Here is an 11,519-nt window from a genome sequence, read left to right as displayed (position 1 = left end):
GTTACACGCTGACAGGCAACTCCTGGTAAAATAATAATGAATTCATAAATGAAATGATTATCCCAGTGTAGTTATTCTCCATCTGTCTGTGTGCCGGGGAATCCACTGAACCCTTCCAGTGAAGGGAACTTGCTGCTGGGCACAACGTTTAAAACTCTAGGGAATGGAGTCAGTGGCTTCCCATAACACACTGTGCCAGGCAGCAGAGTGAACACTATGCTAAGGACATACAGTAGAGGGATGCACTATGCCATTTTGCAATCAATGAGTTTATAATAGGCTACTTACAAATGGTTTATATAATTCAACAATGTAATACTTTCAAAGAGAGAGAGAGAGAGTGACTGACTGGAGAGAGTGTCTGACTGACTGACTGACCTACAGAGAGTGACTGACTGACTGACTGGAGAGAGAGAGGGACTGACTGACTGACTGGAGAGAGAGAGTGTCTGACTGACTGGAGTGTCTGAGAGTGAGAGTGTCTGACTGACTGACTGACTGACTGGAGAGGGAGAGTGTCTGACTGACTTGAGAGCGCAAGTGTCTGACTGACTGACTGCAGAGAGAGTGACTGAATGACTGGAGAGAGTGTCTTTCTGACTGATTGACACTGGAGAGCGCGATTGTCTGACTGACTGGAGACAGAAAGAGTGTCTGACTGTCTGACGGACTGCAGACAGAGTGACTGACTGACTGACTGGAGAGAGTGCCCGACTGACTGAAAGGGGAGAGAGTGTCTGACTGACTGGAGAGAGAGAGAGAGAGTCTGACTGACTGACTGGGGAGAGAGAGTGTCTTACTGACCGACTGACTGACTGGAGAGAGAGTGTCTGACTGACTGACTGACTGACTGGAGAGAGAGAGTGTCTGACTGACTGACTGGAGAGAGAGAGTGTCTGACTGACTGACTGGAGAGAGAGAGTGTCTGACTGACTGACTGGAGAGAGAGAGTGTCTGACTGACTGACTGGAGAGAGAGAGTGTCTTACTGACTGACTGGAGAGAGAGAGTGACTGACTGACTGACTGGAGAGAGCGTGTGTGACTGACTGGAGAGCGTGTGTGACTGACTGGAGAGCGTGTGTGACTGACTGGAGAGTGAGAGAGTGTCTGACTGACTGGAGAGAGAGTGTCTGACTGACTGGAGAGAGAGTGTCTGACTGACTGACTGGAGAGAGAGTGTCTGACTGACTGACTGGAGAGTGAGAGAGTGTCTGACTGACTGACTGACTGGAGAGTGAGAGAGTGTCTGACTGACTGACTGACTGGAGGAGAGAGAGAGTGTCTGACTGACTGACTGACTGGAGAGTGAGAGAAGAGTGTCTGAGGAGGGAAAGTCACTGACTGACTGAGGAGGAGAGACTGACTGACTGGAGAGTGAGAGAGTGTCTGACTGACTGACTGACTGGAGAGAGAGAGAGAGTGTCTGACTGACTGACTGACTGACTGGAGAGAGAGAGTGTGTGACTGACTGACTGACTGGAGAGTGAGAGTGTCTGACTGACTGAGGAGGGAGAGAGTAACTGACTGACTGAGGAGGGAGAGAGTAACTGACTGACTGAGGAGGGAGAGAGTAACTGACTGACTGAGGAGGGAGAGAGTAACTGACTGACTGAGGAGGGAGAGAGTAACTGACTGACTGAGGAGGGAGAGAGTAACTGACTGACTGAGGAGGGAGAGAGTAACTGACTGACTGAGGAGGGAGAGAGTCACTGACTGACTGAGGAGGGAGAGAGTCACTGACTGACTGAGGAGGGAGAGAGTCACTGACTGACTGAGGAGGGAGAGAGTCACTGACTGACTGAGGAGGGAGAGAGTCACTGACTGACTGAGGAGGGAGAGAGTCACTGACTGACTGAGGAGGGAGAGAGTCACTGACTGATTGAGGAGGGAGAGAGTCACTGACTGACTGAGGAGGGAGAGAGTCACTGACTGACTGAGGAGGGAGAGAGTCACTGACTGACTGAGGAGGGAGAGAGTCACTGACTGACTGAGGAGGGAGAGAGTCACTGACTGACTGAGGAGGGAGAGAGTCACTGACTGACTGAGGAGGGAGAGAGTCACTGACTGACTGAGGAGGGAGAGAGTCACTGACTGACTGAGGAGGAGAGAGTAACTGACTGACTGAGGAGGGGAGTCACTGAGTAACTGACTGACTGAGGAGGAGAGAGTAACTGACTGACTGAGGAGGGAGAGAGTAACTGACTGACTGAGGAGGAGAGAGTAACTGACTGACTGAGGAGGAGAGAGTAACTGACTGACTGAGGAGGGAGAGAGTAACTGACTGACTGAGGAGGGAGAGAGTAACTGACTGACTGAGGAGGGAGAGAGTAACTGACTGACTGAGGAGGGAGAGAGTAACTGACTGACTGAGGAGGGAGAGAGTAACTGACTGACTGAGGAGGGAGAGAGTAACTGACTGACTGAGGAGGGAGAGAGTAACTGACTGACTGAGGAGGGAGAGAGTAACTGACTGACTGAGGAGGGAGAGAGTAACTGACTGACTGGGGAGGGAGGGAGGAGAGAGAGAGAGAGTGACTGACTGACTGACTGACTGACTGACTGACTGACTGACTGACTGGAGAGTGAGAGTGTCTGTCTGACTGACTGACTGGAGAGTGAGAGTGTCTGTCTGACTGACTGACTGGAGAGTGTCTGTCTGACTGACTGACTGGAGAGTGAGAGTGTCTGTCTGACTGACTGACTGGAGAGTGAGAGTGTCTGTCTGACTGACTGACTGGAGAGAGAGAGTGTGTCTGACTGACTGACTGGAGAGAGCGTGTCTGTCTGACTGACTGACTGGAGAGTGAGAGTGTCTGACTGACTGGAGAGTGAGAGTGTCTGACTGACTGAGGAGGGAGAGAGTAACTGACTGACTGAGGAGGGAGAGAGTAACTGACTGACTGGGGAGGGAGGGAGGAGAGAGAGAGAGACTGACTGACTGACTGACTGACTGACTGACTGGAGAGTGAGAGTGTCTGTCTGACTGACTGACTGGAGAGTGAGAGTGTCTGTCTGACTGACTGACTGGAGAGTGAGAGTGTCTGTCTGACTGACTGACTGGAGAGAGAGAGTGTGTCTGACTGACTGACTGGAGAGAGCGTGTCTGTCTGACTGACTGACTGGAGAGTGAGAGTGTCTGACTGACTGACTGACTGACTGACTGACTGACTGGAGAGTGTCTGTCTGACTGACTGACTGGAGAGTGTCTGTCTGACTGACTGACTGGAGAGTGAGAGTGTCTGTCTGACTGACTGACTGACTGGAGAGTGAGAGTGTGTCTGACTGACTGACTGGAGAGAGAGAGTGTGTCTGACTGACTGACTGGAGAGAGCGTGTCTGTCTGACTGACTGGAGAGAGCGTGTCTGTCTGACTGACTGACTGGAGAGTGAGAGTGTCTGACTGACTGAGGAGGGAGAGAGGGAGGGAGGGGGGGGGGGGAGGAGAGAGAGAGAGAGAGTCTGACTGACTGACTGACTGACTGACTGACTGACTGACTGACTGACTGACTGACTGACTGGAGAGTGAGAGTGTCTGTCTGACTGACTGACTGGAGAGTGAGAGTGTCTGACTGACTGAGGAGGGAGAGAGGGAGGGAGGGAGGGAGGGGGAGGAGAGAGAGAGAGAGTCTGACTGACTGACTGACTGACTGACTGACTGACTGGAGAGTGAGAGTGTCTGTCTGACTGACTGACTGGAGAGTGAGAGTGTCTGTCTGACTGACTGACTGGAGAGTGAGAGTGTCTGTCTGACTGACTGACTGGAGAGTGAGAGTGTCTGTCTGACTGACTGACTGGAGAGTGAGAGTGTCTGTCTGACTGACTGACTGGAGAGTGAGAGTGTCTGTCTGACTGACTGACTGGAGAGAGAGAGTGTCTGACTGACTGACTGGAGAGAGCGTGTCTGTCTGACTGACTGACTGGAGAGTGAGAGTGTCTGTCTGACTGACTGACTGACTGACTGACTGACTGACTGACTGACTGACTGACTGACTGGAGAGTGTCTGTCTGACTGACTGACTGGAGAGTGAGAGTGTCTGTCTGACTGACTGACTGGAGAGTGAGAGTGTCTGTCTGACTGACTGACTGACTGGAGAGAGAGAGTGTCTGACTGACTGACTGGAGAGAGCGTGTCTGTCTGACTGACTGACTGGAGAGTGAGAGTGTCTGACTGACTGACTGACTGACTGACTGACTGACTAGAGAGTGTCTGTCTGACTGACTGACTGGAGAGTGAGAGTGTCTGTCTGACTGACTGACTGACTGGAGAGTGAGAGTGTCTGTCTGACTGACTGACTGACTGGAGAGTGAGAGTGTGTCTGACTGACTGACTGGAGAGAGAGAGTGTGTCTGACTGACTGACTGGAGAGAGCGTGTCTGTCTGACTGACTGGAGAGAGCGTGTCTGTCTGACTGACTGACTGGAGAGTGAGAGTGTCTGACTGACTGACTGGAGAGTGAGAGTGTCTGTCTGACTGACTGACTGGAGAGTGAGAGTGTCTGTCTGACTGACTGACTGGAGAGTGAGAGTGTCTGTCTGACTGACTGACTGGAGAGTGAGAGTGTCTGTCTGACTGACTGACTGGAGAGTGAGAGTGTCTGTCTGACTGACTGACTGGAGAGTGAGAGTGTCTGTCTGACTGACTGACTGGAGAGTGAGAGTGTCTGTCTGACTGACTGACTGGAGAGTGAGAGTGTCTGTCTGACTGACAGACTGGAGAGAGAGAGGGAGAGAGTAACTTACTGACTGACTGACTGGAGAGAGAGAGTGTTTAACAAGGCTAATCTGAAAACAAGACTCCCTAAATTTTATCAGCATATCGATTGCGCAACCAGGGGTGGAAAAACCTTGGATCATTGTTACTCTAACTTCCGCGACGCATATAAGGCCCTGCCCTGCCCCCCTTTCGGAAAAGCTGACCACGACTCCATTTTGTTGATCCCTGCCTACAGACAGAAACTAAAACAAGAGGCTCCCACGCTGAGGTCTGTCCAACGCTGGTCCGACCAAGCTGACTCCACACTCCAAGACTGCTTACATCACGTGGACTGGCATATGTTTCGTATTGCGTCAGATAACAACATTGACGAATACGCTGATTCGGTGTGCGAGTTCATTAGAACGTGCGTTGAAGATGTCATTCCCATAGCAACGATTAAAACATTCCCTAACCAGAAACCGTGGATTGATGGCAGCATTCGCGTGAAACTGAAAGCACGAACCACTGATTTTAATCAGGGCAAGGTGTCTGGAAACATGACCGAATACAAACAGTGCAGCTATTCCCTCCGCAAGGCTATCAAACAAGCTAAGCGTCAGTACAGAGACAAAGTAGAATCTCAATTCAACGGCTCAGACACAAGAGGCATGTGGCAGGGTCTACAGTCAATCACGGACTACAAGAAGAAATCCAGCCCAGTCACGGACCAGGATGTCTTGCTCCCAGGCAGACTAAGTAACTTTTTTGCCCGCTTTGAGGACAATACAGTGCCACTGACACGGCCTGCAACGAAAACATGCGGTCTCTCCTTCACTGCAGCCGAGGTGAGTAAGACATTTAAACGTGTTAACCCTCGCAAGGCTGCAGGCCCAGACGGCATCCCCAGCCGCGCCCTCAGAGCATGCGCAGACCAGCTGGCGGTGTGTTTACGGACATATTCAATCAATCCCTATACCAGTCTGCTGTTCCCACATGCTTCAAGAGGGCCACCATTGTTCCTGTTCCCAAGAAAGCTAAGGTAACTGAGCTAAACGACTACCGCCCCGTAGCACTCACTTCCGTCATCATGAAGTGCTTTGAGAGACTAGTCAAGGACCATATCACCTCCACCCTACCTGACACCCTAGACCCACTCCAATTTGCTTACCGCCCAAATAGGTCCACAGATGATGCAATCTCAACCACACTGCACACTGCCCTAACCCATCTGGACAAGAGGAATACCTATGTGAGAATGCTGTTCATCGACTACAGCTCGGCATTCAACACCATAGTACCCTCCAAGTTCGTCATCAAGTTCGAGACCCTGGGTCTCGACCCCGCCCTGTGCAACTGGGTACTGGACTTCCTGACGGGCCGCCCCCAGGTGGTGAGGGTAGGCAACAACATCTCCCCCCCGCTGATCCTCAACACTGGGGCCCCACAAGGGTGCGTTCTGAGCCCTCTCCTGTACTCCCTGTTCACCCACGACTGCGTGGCCACGCACGCCTCCAACTCAATCATCAAGTTTGCGGACGACACAACAGTGGTAGGCTTGATTACCAACAACGACGAGACGGCCTACAGGGAGGAGGTGAGGGCCCTCGGAGTGTGGTGTCAGGAAAATAACCTCACACTCAACGTCAACAAAACTAAGGAGATGATTGTGGACTTCAGGAAACAGCAGAGGGAACACCCCCCTATCCACATCGATGGAACAGTAGTGGAGAGGGTAGCAAGTTTTAAGTTCCTCGGCATACACATCACAGACAAACTGAATTGGTCCACTCACACAGACAGCATCGTGAAGAAGGCGCAGCAGCGCCTCTTCAACCTCAGGAGGCTGAAGAAATTCGGCTTGTCACCAAAAGCACTCACAAACTTCTACAGATGCACAATCGAGAGCATCCTGGCGGGCTGTATCACCGCCTGGTACGGCAACTGCTCCGCCCTCAACCGTAAGGCTCTCCAGAGGGTAGTGAGGTCTGCACAACGCATCACCGGGGGCAAACTACCTGCCCTCCAGGACACCTACACCACCCGATGTTACAGGAAGGACATAAAGATCATCAAGGACATCAACCACCCGAGCCACTGCCTGTTCACCCCGCTATCATCCAGAAGGCGGGGTCAGTACAGGTGCATCAAAGCTGGGACCGAGAGACTGAAAAACAGCTTCTATCTCAAGGCCATCAGACTGTTAAACAGCCACCACTAACATTGAGTGGCTGCTGCCAACACACTGACACTGACTCAACTCCAGCCACTTTAATAATGGGAAATGATGTAAATATATCACTAGCCACTTTAAACAATGCTACCTTATATAATGTTACTTACCCTACATTATTCATCTCATATGCATACGTATATACTGTACTCTATATCATCGACTGCATCCTTATGTAATACATGTATCACTAGCCACTTTAACTATGCCACTTTGTTTACATACTCATCTCATATGTTAATACTGTACTCGATACCATCTACTGTATCTTGCCTATGCTGCTCTGTACCATCACTCATTCATATATCCTTATGTACATATTCTTTATCCCCTTACACTGTGTATAAGACAGTAGTTTAGGAATTGTTAGTTAGATTACTTGTTGGTTATTACTGCATTGTCGGAACTAGAAGCACAAGCATTTCGCTACACTCGCATTAACATCTGCTAACCATGTGTATGTGACAAATAAAATTTGATTTGAGTGTCTGACTGACTGACTGACTGGAGAGAGAGAGTGTCTTACTGACTGACTGACTGGAGAGAGAGCGTGTGACTGACTGATTGACTGACTGACTGGAGAGTGAGAGTGTCTGACTGACTGGAGAGAGAGAGTGTCTTACTGACTGACTGACTGGAGAGAGAGCGTGTGACTGACTGACTGACTGGAGAGAGAGAGTGTCTGACTGACTGACTGGAGAGAGCGTGTCTGTCTGACTGATTGACTGACTGACTGGAGAGTGTGACTGACTGACTGGAGAGTGAGAGTGTCTGACTGACTGAGGAGGGAGAGAGTAACTTACTGACTGACTGACTGGAGAGAAAGAGTGTCTGACTGACTGAGGAGGGAGAGAGTAACTGACTGACTGAGGAGGGAGAGAGTAACTGACTGACTGAGGAGGGAGAGAGTAACTGACTGACTGGAGAGAGAGTGTCTGACTGACTGACTGACTGACTGGAGAGAGAGAGTGTCTAACTGACTGACAGACTGACTGGATAGAGTGTGACTGACTGACTGACTGACTGGAGAGAGAGTGTCTGACTGACTGACTGGAGAGAGAGAGAGTCTTACTGACTGACTGACTGACTGGAGAGAGAGAGTGACTGACTGACGAGAGAGAGTGACTGACTGACGAGAGAGAGTGACTGACTGACGAGAGAGAGTGACTGACTGACTGGAGAGAGAGTGTCTGACTGACTGGAGAGAGAGTGTCTGACTGACTTACTGACTGGAGAGAGAGAGTGTGTGACTGACTGACTGGAGAGAGAGCGTGTCTGACTGACTGACTGGAGAGAGAGAGTGTCGGACTGAGGAGGGAGAGAGTAACTGACTGACTGACTGTAGAGAGAGAGTGTCTGACTGACTGACTGGAGAGAGAGAGAGAGAGACTGACTGGAGAGAGAGTGACTGACTGGAGAGAGAGAGTGACTGACTGGAGAGAGAGAGTGACTGACTGGAGAGAGAGAGAGTGACTGACTGGAGAGAGAGAGTGACTGACTGTAGAGAGAGAGTGACTGACTGGAGAGAGAGAGTGTCTGACTGACTGACTGGAGAGAGAGAGTGTGACTGACTGACTGACTGGAGAGAGAACGTGTCTGACTGACTGACTGGAGAGAGAGAGTCTGACTGACTGACTGACTGGAGAGAGAGAGAGAGTGACTGACTGACTGACTGGAGAGTGAGAGTGTCTGCCTGACTGAGGAGGGAGAGAGTAACTTACTGACTGACTGACTGGAGGGAGAGAGTAACTGACTGACTGACTGACTGACTGGAGAGAGATAGTGTCTGACTGACTGGAGAGAGAGAGTGTCTGACTCACTGACAGACTGGAGAGAGAGAGTGTCTGACTGACTGACAGACTGACTGGAGAGAGTGTCTGACTGACTGACTGGAGAGAAAGAGAGTGTCTTACTGACTTACTGACTGGAGAGAGAGAGTGACTGACTGACTGACTGACTGACTGACTGAGAGAGAGAGTGTCTTACTGACTGAATGACTGGAGAGAGAGACTGACTGACTGGAGAGAGAGAGTGTCTGACTGACTGACTGGAGAGAGAGAGTGTGTGACTGACTGACTGACTGGAGAGAGAGCGTGTCTGACTGACTGAATGTAGAGAGAGGGAGTGTCTGACTGACTGACTGGAGAGAGGGAGTGTCTGACTGACTGACTGGAGAGAGAGAGTGTCTGACTGACTGACTGCAGAGAGAGTGTCTGACTGACTGAATGTCGAGAGAGGGAGTGTCTGACTGACTGGAGAGAGAGAGTGTCTGACTGACTGGAGAGAGAGAGTGTGACTGACTGACTGACTGGAGAGAGAGAGTGTCTTACTAACTGACTGACTGACTGACTGTCTTACTGACTGAATGACTGGAGAGAGAGAGAGAGTCTTACTGACTGACTGGAGAGAGAGTGTCTGACTGACTGGAGAGAGAGTGTCTGACTGACTGACTGACTGGAGAGAGAGCGTGTCTGACTGACTGACTGACTGGAGAGAGAGTGTAAGACTGACTGACTGACTGGAGAGTGAGAGTGTCTGACTGACTGAGGAGGGAGAGAGTAACTGACTGACTGACTGGAGAGAGAGAGACCGTGTCTGACTGACTGACTGGAGAGAGCGTGTCTGTCTGACTGACTGACTGGAGAGAGCGTGTCTGTCTGACTGACTGACTGGAGAGAGAGTGTCTGTCTGACTGACTGATTGGAAAGAGTGTCTGACTGACTGAATGTAGAGAGAGGGAGTGTCTGACTGACTGACTGACTGGAGAGAGAGAGAGAGAGTGTCTGACTGACTGGAGAGAGTGTCTGACTGAATGACACACTGACTGGAGAGAGTGTCTGACTGACTGACTGGAGAGAAAGAGTGACTGACTGACTGACTGACTGACTGACTGACTGACTGACTGACTGGAGAGAGAGAGTGTCTTACTGACTGAATGACTGGAGAGAGAGAGTGACTGACTGGAGAGAGAGACTGACTGACTGGAGAGAGAGAGTGTCTGACTGACTGACTGGAGAGAGAGAGTGTGTGACTGACTGACTGACTGGAGAGAGAGCGTGTCTGACTGACTGAATGTAGAGAGAGGGAGTGTCTGACTGACTGACTGGAGAGAGGGAGTGTCTGACTGACTGACTGGAGAGAGGGAGTGTCTGACTGACTGGAGAGAGAGAGTGTCTGACTGACTGACTGCAGAGAGAGTGTCTGACTGACTGAATGTCGAGAGAGGGAGTGTCTGACTGACTGGAGAGAGAGAGTGTGACTGACTGACTGACTGGAGAGAGAGAGTGTCTTACTGACTGACTGACTGACTGTCTTACTGACTGAATGACTGGAGAGAGAGAGAGAGTCTTACTGACTGACTGACTGGAGAGAGAGTGTCTGACTGACTGGAGAGAGAGTGTCTGACTGACTGACTGGAGAGAGAGCGTGTCTGACTGACTGACTGGAGAGAGAGTGTAAGACTGACTGACTGACTGGAGAGTGAGAGTGTCTGACTGACTGAGGAGGGAGAGAGTAACTGACTGACTGACTGGAGAGAGAGACTGACTGACTGACTGGAGAGAGAGAGAGTGTCTGACTGACTGATTGGAAAGAGTGTCTGACTGACTGAATGTAGAGAGAGGGAGTGTCTGACTGACTGACTGACTGACTGGAGAGAGAGAGAGAGAGTGTCTGACTGACTGACTGGAGAGTGAGACTGACTGACTGACTGGAGAGAGAGAGAGTGTCTGACTGACTGATTGGAAAGAGTGTCTGACTGACTGAATGTAGAGAGAGAGAGTGTCTGACTGACTGACTGACTGACTGACTGACTGGAGAGAGTGTCTGACTGAATGACACACTGACTGGAGAGAGTGTCTGACTGACTGACTGGAGAGAAAGAGAGTGTCTTACTGACTTACTGACTGGAGAGAGAGTGACTGACTGACTGACTGACTGACTGACTGGAGAGAGAGAGTGTCTTACTGACTGAATGACTGGAGAGAGAGAGTGACTGACTGGAGAGAGAGACTGACTGACTGGAGAGAGAGAGTGTCTGACTGACTGACTGGAGAGAGAGAGTGTGTGACTGACTGACTGACTGGAGAGAGAGCGTGTCTGACTGACTGAATGTAGAGAGAGGGAGTGTCTGACTGACTGACTGGAGAGAGGGAGTGTCTGACTGACTGACTGGAGAGAGGGAGTGTCTGACTGACTGGAGAGAGAGAGTGTCTGACTGACTGACTGCAGAGAGAGTGTCTGACTGACTGAATGTCGAGAGAGGGAGTGTCTGACTGACTGGAGAGAGAGAGTGTCTGACTGACTGGAGAGAGAGAGTGTGACTGACTGACTGACTGGAGAGAGAGAGTGTCTTACTGACTGACTGACTGACTGTCTTACTGACTGAATGACTGGAGAGAGAGAGAGAGTCTTACTGACTGACTGACTGGAGAGAGAGTGTCTGACTGACTGGAGAGAGAGTGTCTGACTGACTGACTGGAGAGAGAGCGTGTCTGACTGACTGACTGACTGGAGAGAGAGTGTAAGACTGACTGACTGACTGGAGAGTGAGAGTGTCTGACTGACTGACTGACTGGAGAGAGAGAGACCGT

This window comes from Oncorhynchus nerka, linkage group LG20, assembly GCF_034236695.1.
Source record: "Oncorhynchus nerka isolate Pitt River linkage group LG20, Oner_Uvic_2.0, whole genome shotgun sequence".
Taxonomy (NCBI): Eukaryota; Metazoa; Chordata; class Actinopteri; order Salmoniformes; family Salmonidae; genus Oncorhynchus; species Oncorhynchus nerka.
This window is presented reverse-complemented; position numbering follows the sequence as displayed.